This window comes from Lagenorhynchus albirostris, chromosome 6 (assembly GCF_949774975.1).
Source record: "Lagenorhynchus albirostris chromosome 6, mLagAlb1.1, whole genome shotgun sequence".
NCBI classification, from domain to species: domain Eukaryota; kingdom Metazoa; phylum Chordata; class Mammalia; order Artiodactyla; family Delphinidae; genus Lagenorhynchus; species Lagenorhynchus albirostris.
Window position 1 is genome coordinate 36,915,891 of NC_083100.1, and position 14,783 is coordinate 36,930,673.

The window sequence follows — 14,783 nt, forward strand, 5'->3', positions numbered from 1 at the left end:
TGTCTCCATACAAATTTTAAGATTTTTTGTTCTAGTTCTGTAAAAAATGACATTGGTAATTTGATAGGGATTGCATTGAATCTGTAGATTGCTTTGGGTAGTATAGTCATTTTCACAATATTGATTCTTCCAATCCAAGAACATGGTATATCTCTCCATCTGTTTGTGTCAGCTTTGATATCTTTCATCAGTGTCTTATAGTTTTCTGAGTACAGGTCATTTACCTCCTTGGGTAGGTTTATTTCTAGGTATTTTTTGTTTTTTAATTTTTCATTGATAAAACTGTTTTTGATTATATAAAATACACAGTATTTTTTTAAGCAGACAACAAATAAAGAATAAAGAAGAAGGTAAAAATAACCTGAAACCCTACCCCCTGAGTTGGCCACCACTAACATTTTGGAAACACCTTTTCATGCTTCAGTTTACATGGCTGAGTATGCTCAGATCTATAATTTCACATACATGACATCATATTCCATTACGATCATCTTGTTTAAATGCAGTTTATTTTTCTTCTTTCCTCTCCCACTCCTCTAAAATGACAACGCACCCCACTGTGGTAGGTGATGTTACCTGGTCTGAACCCTTCTTACAAGTCTTCATGTTCATGTAATTGCTTACAAAGATACATGTGTATATTATACAGGTGTTTTGAAACCTTCTCACCCCCACACAACAGTACATAGCAAAAATTTCTTCAAGTTAACTGATATACATACATCAAATTTACTTTCTAATGGCTGCATAGTATCTCATCATAAAAATGTAGCACAAGTTATTCAGCACCTCTCTAGTGATAGGCATTCACTTTATTTCCAGTTTGGGTGTTTGGGGCAGGGCCAGCCTATTTGCTTCTTGCTGCCTCAAATACTGCTACAAAGTAATTACCCTTGTACATATATCCTTACACATTGGGTCTTTTATTCCTATGGAATAGATTTCTAGGAATGGTAATGCTGGTTTGGAGGTTCTATATGCATATTTTTATTTTTAAAGATGTCATCACCAGATTGATTTTCCAAATTGTTCTGATTTATCAGAAATGTGTTACAATGCCCTTTATTTTGAAGCCCCTCCTGAGTAGAGATTTAGATAGAAATACTTAAAATAGTATAGTCCAGGGCTTCCCTGGTGGCGCAGTGGTTGAGAGTCTGCCTGCCGATGCAGGGGACACGGGTTCGTGCCCCGATCTGGGAAGATCCCACATGCCGCGGAGCGGCTGGGCCCGTGAGCCATGGCCGCTGAGCCTGCGTGTCCGGAGCCTGTGCTCCACAATGGGAGAGGCCACAACAGTGAGAGGCCCGCGTACCGCAAAAAAAAAAAAAAAAAAAAGTATATTCCAGGCATAATTCTAAGCTTTCTAAATTTATTAGTTCATTAAATAGAGACTCTGGGGGGTTAAGGAATTTCCCCAAGGATACACAGTTTGTCAATGGAAAAACAGGGATTTAAACCCAGGGTATCTGGTTTCATAGCCCTTAATCTTGTGCTATTTTTGCTTTAATTTTTTGCCTCTGTGATGGGTATAAAGTGATATGTTCTGTTCCTTTAATTTCACTTTTTAGTGAATATTAAAGTGATAGAACCTCTTGTCAAATATTTATTTCTCATTTAGGTATGTTCTTTAATGAACTATTTATTCATGTTTGTATCAGTTAGGGATTAAATTGGGCTGCCTTTAACAGAAAGCCCAAATAACAGTAATGTAGCAAGGATTTATTTTTCCTTCATATAAAAATAAGTGCAGAGGTGAGCAGTCCAGCCCTGGTGCAGTGAATCTCTAAGACCATAAGGGACCTGAGCTGCTTTGAGTTCTCTCCTCATCCCTCCTTGGGAAATGAACTCATCCCCAGGCTCACAGGTGGCTGCAGAGCTCCAGTTAATCAGAGAAGAAAGTGAAGTGCAGTAGGCAAAAGCACTTTTTAAGAAGCCCACATAGCAATCTATGCTTATGCCTCCTTGGCCAAGACCACATCACAAGGACACTCCAGCTTCAGGGGAAGGTGCAGCTCTTCAGCTGGATCCAGCCCGTCCTGAATGGGATCAGAGCTTTAGTAGTATTGGAATAATATTCTTTGTTCCTTTTTCTATTGAGTTGTCTTCTTATTATGAATTTGCAAGAACTCTTTTTCTACACAGATATTAATCTTTAACTTGCTATCACTCATTCAAGAATTATTTTGTGAGTTCCTTCTATGTGCCAGGCACTGCTCTATGCTAAGAACTAAGGATACAGTGGGGAGCAAAACCAACAAAAAAATCCCTGGTGCTTTCATTCTAGTTGAGGTTACAGGACTCCCTGTAACCTAGTGAAGAAGTGGTAGTAGCTCTAGTGAAGAAAAATGAAGCAAGAAAGGAGGATTGGGATCACAGAAATGCAATTTTAAGTAGTGTGGTCAAAGTCAGCCACTGGGAGGGTAGCATTTGTGAAAAGATCTGAAAGGGATGAGGGAATATTTGAGCCATCAAAACATCTATAGGTAGAAACTTCCAGGAAGTGGGTGTTGGAGAGCAAAGGACAGAGTTATAGATGATACATTCTAATAGTTTAAAAAGAGCATAATGCGTAGGGTAGTATAGCCACTAAAAAATCTGGCTTTTACTCTTGTTGATGTGAATAACCACTGGAGGGTTTTATGTGAAGTTATATGATCTGACCTAAGTTTTAAAAGGATTATTCTGACTGCCATGTTGAGAATAAGGGACACGCGAACAAAACGCGAGACCAGTTAGGAGGCTATTGAAGGAATGCAGATGAGAGTGAAGGAATGTATATATAACAACTGGTTGTATTTTGTACGTATTTTGAAGATGGACTAATCTAGGTTTACTGTTAGATTGGAGGTGGGTTGTAATAGAAGACAGTCCAGATGACTAAGATTTTTGGCCTGAGCAACCAGAATGATAGAGTTCCTGGTAATTGCGTTAGGGAAGTCTGTGGGTGGAGTAGAGGAGGGGTGGGGGAAGGGCTGAGAATTTGGAGTTCAGGGCAGTGGGCAGAGGAGGATATATAAATGTCAGAGTTTTCAGTGTATAAATGTCTTTTAATGTAATGAGATTAGGTGAAATCAAGAAGACTGTGAATGTATCAATAGTTAGAGAACCAAAGAGATCCAAAGGACTGCTGGTAAAGTAGAAGGAAAAATGGAAGAGTAAGGGTATCCTACCTATGAAAGGAAAGCCGTGTATATTGGCTCAATTACCATCCATATGCTAACTACAGCCAACCTTACGTCTCCAGCAAAGGTATCTTTCTTCCAGTGGTCGAAATGCTTTCCCATGTCTCCAACCCAACATGATGAGACGTTTATAATACTTTTATTTACCTGCCTTTCCAAGTGCCTCTACTCCTAGGTTTTCCTAATGTTTTTTAGTACTGATGATTCCAGACTATAATTAAGCTTCTTCTTGCAGTATTATCACTTTTATTCCATGGAATTTTATCTATCCTTTAAGGTATACATTCTTAGGCACCCTTTAAAGTATATGTTCTTCACAATTCACACATTTCCTATCTTTATCTCAGGATCTCTGTTTTTACTTACAGGCTATGTGACTAGGGTGCTTTCCCAACTATCTTTCTGAATTGAGTACTTGGATAATCTTTTATCTGAGTAATTCATATCTGCATATGTCTGTATTTCACTCTGATAAATCAATGATGTGCTTGATTTAGAACTTTAGGGTTTCACTACTGATGCCCTCTGTGTTGTTACATGTGATCATAGAAGAGCAGGAATAGACACTTTTTAATAAATCTATCATTCTTTATCCTAAGGATAGGGAAGAGTGTCCGCATAGTAGGGATCCCAGCAAAGATATTAAAATTCTCTAAGACTGAAGGAATTGCAAGCTTTGAGATCCCAAAACCCTTATACCAGGAGGTGCAAAGTTATTGACCACTGTTATTTGCACTCAGGCATACACATGCAAACACTGAAGTCTGTAGCAACTCTGCACATGGCCTTGGTTTCACTAATGGATAGACTGGCATCCCCTTCTCAGAGCTAGACTTGGCAAACCAATTAATTGTATAAATCATAATCCAATCTATTATCCATCTGGCATTCATATAGTGCAGTGGTCTCTATATATTTATGAGCATGATCCTGTACAAACACACACACACACACACACACACTACAATACACACACGCATGTGTGGCATGTGGCTGAAAAATTTTTTTGCAAATAATACCTTTACTATAGAAAATGCTTCTCATATACTGTATTTTACTTCTTTCTTTTAATTGCTAAATTTATTATTTTATGCCCTCATGATTGCAATCCACAATTTGGAAAACACCGATTTAAATACTTTTTAGTATGTTGAGGCAGAATAAAATAATAACAGGTAATTTTTTTAGAATGTATGATGCACAAGGAACTATGCTAAACACTTTACATGTAGTATCTCATCTAATCCTTAAAATAACGTTAACAGTTCAGCATTATTATTTCCTCCAGGTTATACAGGAGAGCATAAGTATTAGAACAGTCAGTCAGTTTGCCAAGGGTCACATGATATAGCCATATCATTGTAGATGCAATGCTGATAACTGCTATGTTCTTTTATCTCCGACTTCATCCTCTGAAACACGGAATCAATATATCTTCAAAGATTACAATTTCAAGATGCACGACTGCTAAGGCTCTTCCCTTCCCATGCATCCACCATCACCACAGTCCTTCCAGCAATTACAACTCTTAGGAGGAGATGCATGGTCTCTTGTGCTCTGATTCTCTTTTTGTGGTGCCCATTCTAATTTTCCTCACTCACTAGTGTCCTTTGTTTCTTATATTTTCTGCTACCTCACGATAAGCCTGAATTATTCTTTTTTCATGACCTTTCTGATTAAATTCCTACTGCTAATTGGCTAATTCAGTATTCCTGGTTCAAATTCTTGAGAGAAGTAATCTTATTGACTCACTTTATTTTCTCACACAAAGCAATGGCATTGGTTTTTGCTAATTCTTGCAGCCAGGCATATATGTTCCTACCCTGTATTTACAACTGTGGCACTTACCACATATGTAATTTCCTGTCTACCTTTATCTCTCCCTTATAAGACTGTAAACTCCTTGAGAGTAACAGGTGTATGTCTTGTTCACCATTGTACCACCTAATCTTGGTGTATAGGAAGACATATGAATAAGTCTAGGAAGACATGTGAATAAGTCAAAAGGAGTGAACTTGCCAATCAAGTAGCAATGGGAGAATGAGAAGGAATGAAGTCATAGAACAATAAATCAGAAAGAGAAAAGGAGTAATAGGGGAGCTGTGTAGATAATGTTCAGCCCTTAGTAAAAAGAAAATATCAGGAGGAAAGAATAAAAGTTAATATCCTATAAGTAGCCCTAACCAACGAGACCTTACACATGACGTCACCCTTCCTTGGGAAGAATGAAAGATAGTGCCAAAGGGGTTTTGCCTAAGCAGTAGTATGGAAGGGAAGAATGGAGAACTGTATATGCCCCAAGCTCAAGCTGCTAAAAACATGTACAAGATGAATTCAATATGTTGAAAATACTCAGAAAAGCAGCATTGGTCAATTTTACCAGCACTTTTGTGTTAAATACGCAATTTTCTGAGTCAGATGTTCATACCCAAGTTGTCTGGTTTGAATCACAAAAGTGTAGGAAGCCAAGGCATGTTAGGCTCTGGGGGAGACAAAGGGTCAGGAGGTAAATCATGTCCCAGACTATGAATGAGCCAGAATTGGCTCTCACAGACCAACTTCAGGTCTTAAATCAACCAACAACTTCCAAGGCATAAAGAAATTTAAGGGGACAAAAATGAGGCCCTGGCTGCTTTGTATCTTGCTTATGCATCCTTTCAAAGCCAAGCAAATGGGAGGCCTGCTATGTAAAAAGTTCATGATAATAAAAGGAAACACATATTGCTGTTGCTATGTATTCTGACCAGTTTGAAAAAGTCAAATTAATTTCATGGAACTGAGTTTCAGATGATATTGAATGTAGCCTAATGTAATTCACTATATATGTTTTTAAAATGACATTGCCAGATAATAGAATGTTCCATTGCAATAATATTAGATTAAATCTGTTTTCCTCAGATGAATCACCTAGATGTGTATAAAGTAAATATGAAAAGCGGAATTTAGGAAACATTTTAACGATACTTTTATTGCTAAAAATAAGTTGACTTTCCTTTTCCTTCCTAATTTTTTGCCTCCTAATTTCTTATGGGTTTGCTTAGAGAATAATTCAGGTATCTGAACATTCCAAAAAGCTTTACTCAAGAGGTTTCTTAATTAGCTGTCAGTTCCTTGTTTGTTTTGCCTGTTGTCACATTTGCTTAAAAGGCAAATTCTGCCTTTTGATGGCTGTGCATGTGTTTCCTGGGAGAGACTGGCCCTGTGTTTGCTTCATCACTATATTCCAGCCACTGTGACTGTGCTTCTGTTGACCAACTCCATGGATTTACATAAACTCTTCTTATTTTTCCTCCTTCATCTCTCTTTTTTTTTTTTTTTAACATCTTTATTGGAGTATAATTGCTTTACACTCCCTCATCCCTCTTTTAGGAGCTTTTAAGTATTAGGAACCCCACATTTCTTCTGTTGAAGCCCATCAGATTTTTATTAGTTTCCATCACATCACATGTTTCAAACACAAAACAATTTCAGTGTTCACTGGATCCTCCTTTAATTCTTTTGGAGATCATGTCAGAAATGATGGCTTATAAACAGATTCTCTAGATCAATGAATACAACAGTGGGGTTTATATGAGGAATTTTTTTCTGATTTAATAAACTATCCTATGTACTTTGACCTAGATAATGGAAAGGCATGTTTACTACTTATAAGTAGTAAATCCTAATATGTCACAAGGCATAGTTATATAGTTTTTATCTTCTTAAATTGTGACTTTTATTCCAAACCGTTAAGTTGGCCACCACAAGTTATATCTCATCATATATATACTTGGAATGTGAAGCTAGAGGCTTAAGAACTGACATTATTTTTAATAAGTAGATCATTCTATGCCATCATTTTGAATTAAAATTTATCATTAAATATTTCACATGTAAAAAAAATTAACTGATGGTAGGCCATTTATTGTACCACAATGATCGACAAGACCAAGAACTGCTGAGGATTCTGTGTTGGAAGCTAAATTCAAGCCATGGGCTTCAGGTAAAGACTGGAGATAGCACTGAGGCAAAATATGTTGATGAATAGAGGTGGATGTTTGGACAGTAAGGTGAAAGCACTGAAACTACTCTAAATTAAGAGTATGCAGAAATATCTCACGATGAAAATAAAGATCAGGGTGGAGGAAGATCAATGGATGACCAGTTATCCTTTTGAAATACCCATTGATTTGAGAGTAGCTATTAGGACTTGGGAGTCCAAAGAAAAAAATATTTTACATCACCACATAAAATGTAATATGAAAACATTTCAAATGGCCAAAAACACGTTAGACATGCATTGCTGTTTAGAGTTGCACACAACGATGTACAAATTTCTAGGTAGTTGTCAAAATGACAACAGTAACTGAATTAGGTAGAATTAGTCTGAAAAGACCCCATAAAAGAGTGGAGATTAGGAATGAGTTTTCAACGAAAAGTTAGAAAAAGTCAAAGAGAAGAGTGAGGAGGACCATGGAAATGGATCAGGTGCCATATGCAAAGATTTAGGAGGCAGGAGTTTGTGATCATGTTTGGGATGCTGCATATATGTGTCTGGCTGAAAAATATGAATTATCTCGTAGAGGCTTGGTATTCACAACAATGAGAATTAGGAGATTTGAGTGGAAACTGTATCCCTGTAGAGTTGTGTAGTTTGGAATCTCAGAATCAAGAGCATCAGTTGTGTAGTTTGGAATCAACCTGGTGCAAATGGTCATGCAATGAAGATATGTTGGATGGAAAGACACATGCATGAATGGATGGAGGCAAGAAAACAGTGGTGGACACTCCAGCTACCATGCTGGGTATTTTCACCCACATGACCTGATTTTATCTTTCAACTCTAAAATTTAGAGTTGTTATCTAAATTAGAATTATTATTCCATTTTTGCTGATGAGGAAATTAAATGATAGCTCCAAAGCCAAAGAAAACTTAGAAAATTAGGAAAACAAAGCTTTGAGCGCAGGGCTAATTCCTTGTTCTTTTTTACATTATAACTTTAACATAGTTTTAAATCAGAAATGAAGAAAATGGTTTCTGGTGGTAAATAAAGTAAGCTCAGTAGGTGGACCACTCTCTCCTTTCTGAAGCTCTGATTCTAGAAGCTGACTGGGGCTCCCTACTCACTGTTCTATTTTAGTCTCTCTCATCTATAGTTTGACTTGCCTTTTCTCTACTGACTGTGACCACCACTGGCCTTCTGCTTGTATATTTACTCTGGAGTGGCCATTGTCTTGTGGTCACTGACCCAACTCCTATGCAAATATTATAGAGAGTCTTTTAGGCATCTTCTTTGGAGGTGGTCAGCCAGCAGGGCCAACTCTCTCATGTGTTATTTATCAAAGCTAAATTATATGGCTAGCAAAAAACAGCACACAGACAAATTACAGAGAGATGCTTATATCTTTACACCAATACACACATTGTACTCTTTTCCTTCTGCAAAAAACAGGTATTTATTCACATCATATAATGCTGTAAAATAAAAAAGAATCTGGAATTTATAAGCTAATTGACTGGAAATAATTATAGCCAGTGAAGCAATGAAGTCTATTTGTTTATGTTTTTCCATATGTAACCTGACCTATATGTTTAAAAATTTAAACTTATTTTTTAACATTTATTTGTAATTATGGCATTATTTATGTTTCTGTCAACTGATTTTCAGTGTACTGTACTTTTATTTTCATTAAGATTATTGACAATCCAATTCTTACATGAAGACGAAGGCACAGAGTACGTGCATTTATTGTTTCCAGTTTGCTCATCTCTGACATTAACATAACTAGTACTTTTTAAAGTATCTTTATTCTATATTCATTGCGTAACACATGAATCTCTCATGATCCAATATACACCAAACAGAGATCGGTCAGCTTATAGAGATTTGATAAATTCAGTCATGCCCATTTTCTTATAATATGGCCAAAAGAAACAGGCACTAATAGAAGATTCATAGGCAAACACCATTTCCAAGGATGTCCTTGCTTATTGCCACTGAACAGGTCCAGTACAAAGACTGGGAATAAAAATACTAAACTTTTATGCACACTCTGACCACTAAGAATGGGTCTATACATCAGAAATTATTTCTTCACTTTGTTCTGAGAAATGAACCAGAAAATAAATGTCTTGAAGCATCATTCTCAGAGGCACAAAGAACTCTCTCTCCAACTTGACAGCTCCCCTTTAAGAGCTTCCATCTTTATCTACTGATGCAGCTCAACTCCTCTGTATGTTACCCTCCACAGACAATTACTGTTGTGCCATGGCCTGTGCTAAACCCCAGGAATACAAAAATGAATTTCACACACTTCCTGCTCTCAAAGACTACATCTTTGAGGAAGAGAAAGACAATAGACATTTTGGGGGTTTTGGGGGGGTTTTAAATTTTATTGTGGTAAGAACACTTAACATGAAATCTACCATCTTCTCAAATTTTTAGGTGTACAATACAGTATTGTTAACCATAGGTACAATGTTGTACAGTAGATCTCTAGAATTTATTCATCTTGCACAACAGAAATTTGTCCACTTTGATTAATATCTCTTCATTTCCCAATCCACCAGGCCCTGAAAACCACCATTCTACTCTCTCTTCTTTGAGTTTGACTCTTTTAAATACCTCATATATGTGGAATTATGCAGTATTCGCATTTCTGTGACTGACTTATTCAACTTAGCATAATGTTCTCAAAGTTCATCCATGTTGTCATATATTACAGGGCTCCCTTCTTTTTAAAATAATATTCCATATTCCATTGTATGTACATACCACAGTTTCTTTATCCATTCATCTGCTGATGGACATTTAGGTTGTTTCCACATTTGGCTATCATCAGTAGCGCTGCAATGAACATGGAAGTACTAATATCGCTTTAAGATTCTGATTTCATTTCTGTTGGATAAATAAGCAGAAGTTGGACTGCTGAATCGTATAGTAGTTCTATTTTTAATTTTTTGAGGAACCTCCATACTGTTTTCCTTAGGAGCTACATCATTGCATTTCAAACAATGTATAAGGGTTCCAATTTCTTCACATCCTCGCCAACTCTTGCTGTCTATGTATATATAAAGACAGCAAGTCTTTATATATAATAACAGTACTAAAAGGCATGAAGTGATATCTCATTGTAGTTTTTATTTGTGTTTCTCTGGTGATTAGTGACATTGAGCATCTTTTCATATACTTGCTGGCCACTTGCATGTCTTCTTTGGAAAAATGTCTATTCAAGCCCCTAGCCCATTTTTTCCACCAAGTTATCTGTTTGTTTTCTATTGAGTTGTAAGGGTTCCTTATATATTTTGGAAAGTAACCCTTTATCCGACATGTGGTTTGCAAATATTTTCTCCCATTCTATCAGTTGCCTTTTTATTCAGTTCAGAGTTTCCTTTGATATGCAAAAGCTTTTTAGCTTGATATATTCCCATTTGTCTATTTTCCCTTCTGTTGCCTGTGCTTTGGTATAGCTAGAGACATTGCACTTCCTAATTTCAAAACATATTACAAAGTTACAGTAATTAGAACAGTTTGGTACTACCATAAAGACAAACATACTATATACCAATCGGACAAAATAGAGAGCCCAAAAATAAATCCACACATATTCAGTCAACTGATCCTCAACAAGGGAGCCAAGAATATACAATGAGGGGAGGATAGTCTCTTCAAGAAATGGAGTTGGGGGGCTTCCCTGGTGGCGCAGTGGTTGAGGGTCCATCTGCCGATGCAGGGGATGTGGGTTCGTGCCCCAGTCCGGGAGGATCCCGCGTGCCATGGAGAGGTTGGGCCTGTGAGCCGTGGCCGCTGGGCCTGCGCGTCTGGAGCCTGTGCTCCGCGGCGGGAGAGGCCACAACAGTGAGAGGCCCGCATACCACAAAAAAAAAAAAAAAAAAGAAATGGAGCTGGGAAAACAGGATATCCACATGCAAAAGAATGAAATTTCACACTTATCTTACACCATACTCAGGAAAATCAACTCAACGTGGATTAAACATAAGGCCTGAAACTGGAAAATTCCTACAGGAAAACAAGGAAAAATTTCATAATATTGGTCTTGGCAGTGATTTCATGAGCAATTAGTAATTTTAATGTAATGTGTTGTGTGATACAAGGGAGCTATGCAGAGGCATGTGGTGCCAGGTACACCCCTTTCTCCATGTATACTGTTCTGCATCCACTCATTTACATGGTGGCTGATGAGCTTCTGAGTACATAAAGCAACCTGAACCATATTTACAGTTGGGATTTTATACTTACCTGACTTTCTAAAGGGAAGTCAAAATCCTGAACAGGGATAATAGCATCCCTGAGAGAGAATGTATCATATGGACAAGTGCCTGGAAGGTTGACCAGATTCCACTGGTGAGTGTGAGTGTCAGAGGGGAGGGATGGCTGCAGGTCCACTGTGGCTGGTACTAGAACCCAGCCAGGCTCAGCAAATTTGATGGCATACGTGACCTTGGTAAGGGGAGAATCCTGTCATCAAGTGAAAGAACTCCATAAGTTTGGTAGCAAATCAGGACCCAATCAAACCTCTTGTGGGCATCTCTCACTGAAAGTAACCCCAGAAGAAGAAATTGGTGGAGATTGCTAAGTTCTCTAAGGTCCCTGTGGCATAGGGAAGGTACTTTTTTTTTTTTTTTTTTTTTTTTGCGGAACACGGGCCTCTCACTGTTGTGGCCTCTCCCATTGCGGAGCACAGGCTCCGGACGCGCAGGCTCAGCAGCCATGGCTCACGGGCCCAGCCGCTCCATGGCATGTGGGATCTTCCCGGACCGGGGCACAAACCCATGTCCCCTGCATCGGCAGGCGGACTCTCAACCACTGCACCACCAGGGAAGCCCCGGGAAGGTACTTTTAATGGCAGTGGTATCTCAGCATGGTCAAGGCTAATTCTTCAGGACACCAGAGATAAGCCCAGATCAATAAACCAGATCCTGAAGTTTTTATACCCTGTGGAAAGGACTGTCTAAAGGTTTTTGAAAAACTGTAATAAGATCAATGGTTTACTCACATTTATGTTTTAGAACAATCACTCTGGTGGTTTTGGAAATGGGCTGGAATGAATTAAGGCATGAACACCCTTGGCCTGACCTAAACCAACTGGGTAGCACAACACTGCCCTTTACCGCCTTGACCACAGTTAAGCCAAAAAGACACAAGCAGATACCAGAGAAGAAAACAAAAAATGTCCATTTACCAGGGGTAACCCAGCCGGGAAATACATGGAACACTTAGAGGCCACAATGAAAATTAAACCATCACATATAAAAATTTTTAATGTCGTATTTTGGGGTAGAGTTAAGCAAGACAACAGAATGGTTCAGATATTGTGTTACAAATAAGAGAGATTGTAATAACCACACATATCTGGAATTTCCTTTGAAAGATAAAAATTTCATGTTACATTTTAACCTTCAGGTCTCTCCTCTGGAAGGCAACGATTATAGTAAATGGATCACTCAAGAAATGAATTAAACACTCTTAGGCAATAGCTTCTCAATAAACAACCAGGTCAGTAACACATTGTTTGGACCATAAGATAACCATGAGGTATCTCAACTCTACACGAAGATCTTCTGATGACCCAAGGCCTTCATGTTGTGAACATCTCGTATCCATTTAACTTCTGTAAATTTTCCCATAAGGTGGTCCTTTCAAATGCATACCATGGGTTGGAAATCAATGGAACATACTTTTGGAAATAAGTTTTGTGACTCATCCCTTTCCACAGCCTACAACTACTTTACCTTGGTGCTTATGATGATGAAATATGCACATATTACCAAACACTCAGGAGGTCTTACCAAGGCATAGTTAAAATGAATTAAAGAGCTACTCTTATGAAGTTAAAATGCCACCCACAAATTCTGTGAGAATATCGCTTAAAAAAAAAAAAAGGTCAAAAGGGAAAAAAAAAGATTTATAGATTTTAGCATCCTTCCAACTTCTTTGAAACAAACAACTTCCATTTCCATCTGGAAAAAACTTATTCAGTTTTCAATTACCCATTCAGATAAAATATTCCAGTAATCTGATATTTCTGTAAAATATGTGCATCAGGAGAGGCATTCACAATATTAATTCTATTGATATCAAAATAAAAATTGCACCCTCGATCCTTCAAGAATTTCATAGGGTCTGGCTCTATTTCTCTGCCCAACAGTCACAAAAACATTCCATGACCTGCCTTGCATCTGTTGTTCTAAAATAACTTCACAATAATGTATGATTTCTATTCTTATTTTGTTGAAACCACTGGCATTTGCCCAACCCGTAAACAAAAACAGCATTCTAGAAACCGCCAGACATCAAGTATGCAATTTTCTTCCCTAATACTTGGTCTAAAAGAAAGAGTACACTTGCACATTTACTGTAACTATTGTGCATGCACTCATATTCTGCCACCATCTAGTTAAATTCATTTTTAATGAGTCACATCATGGAGCACTGTATATTTTTGTTGCTAAATTTATTAACATATACTTATGGGAATATAGTTTTTCTTGTGGTATTTGTGTTTGGACTAATTTTTGCTAATTTTCTTTTGTTTTTCCAAGGAATATTTTTGTCTTTCTAAACCTCAAGAATTGTCTTTGATGTGGTTATCAAAAAAGAACTCAGAAGTTTTGCTATTCTTAGGCATATATTCCTAATATGTATATCCATACATATTGAAAATTTCTTTGGAAGACAGATATGGCATGCAAATTTTACCTTCAAAATTTCCCTCACTGGGTTCAGTCTCAGGTATTATAAATGGAGGGCAGCGATTACAATGCATGCATGACGGCAATAAATTTCACTCTTACATGCAAGATCTATGGACTATAAGAGCAAAACAAAGTGATCCATGTTGTCAGTGAGACTAAAAACACAGTATGGAAAGCAATCACATGAGACAACGGAAATGAACATGGGCTTCGGAGTTTTACAGAAAATGTTGTAACCTCTCAGAATCTGTTTCTTCTACTAGAAAATAGGAATAATGTTACCTACTTCAAAAAGCTGTTAAAAGGCTTAGATAAAACATGCTTGAAGATTCTATATCTTAGATACATAGAATCAATTAAAATTAAATAAAACAGTAAGTTAATAATTTTATGTCATTTTATTCTACGTAGCCATGGGTACTTTATGAGTAAATCTATGTGTGTTCATGTCATGCTATAGGTATGCATATTTGTATAAAGCCAGCTATCCTAACATACACAAAAAGTCCACAACAGAGCAGAATTATGTGAAGACTTGAGTTAGATAAAGTGTAGAAAGACCTTATTTACCTATTAAGGCCAGTTATATACATGTATCATTGCTAAATAGGAAGTAGGAAATTTATTCAATGTCAAGAAAAGCCATTTAGCTGCTGATGATTCACATTTTGCCTTGAGTCATCTGGTAGGAAACTGGCATATCACTTGTTGGCAAATCTGAACGGTATTAAATTGAACAGGTAAAAAATAGACTTGTGAATTAACCAAATTAAATTTGCAATACATGTTTCCGAATGGCATGGACCAAGGACCGCTGATGTAATTTACAGAAAGTGCAAGGATTCGCAGCACAGGCATCCTTTCCAAAATCAAACCTCTAGGGCATTTCAGAACCCCCTGCTCCC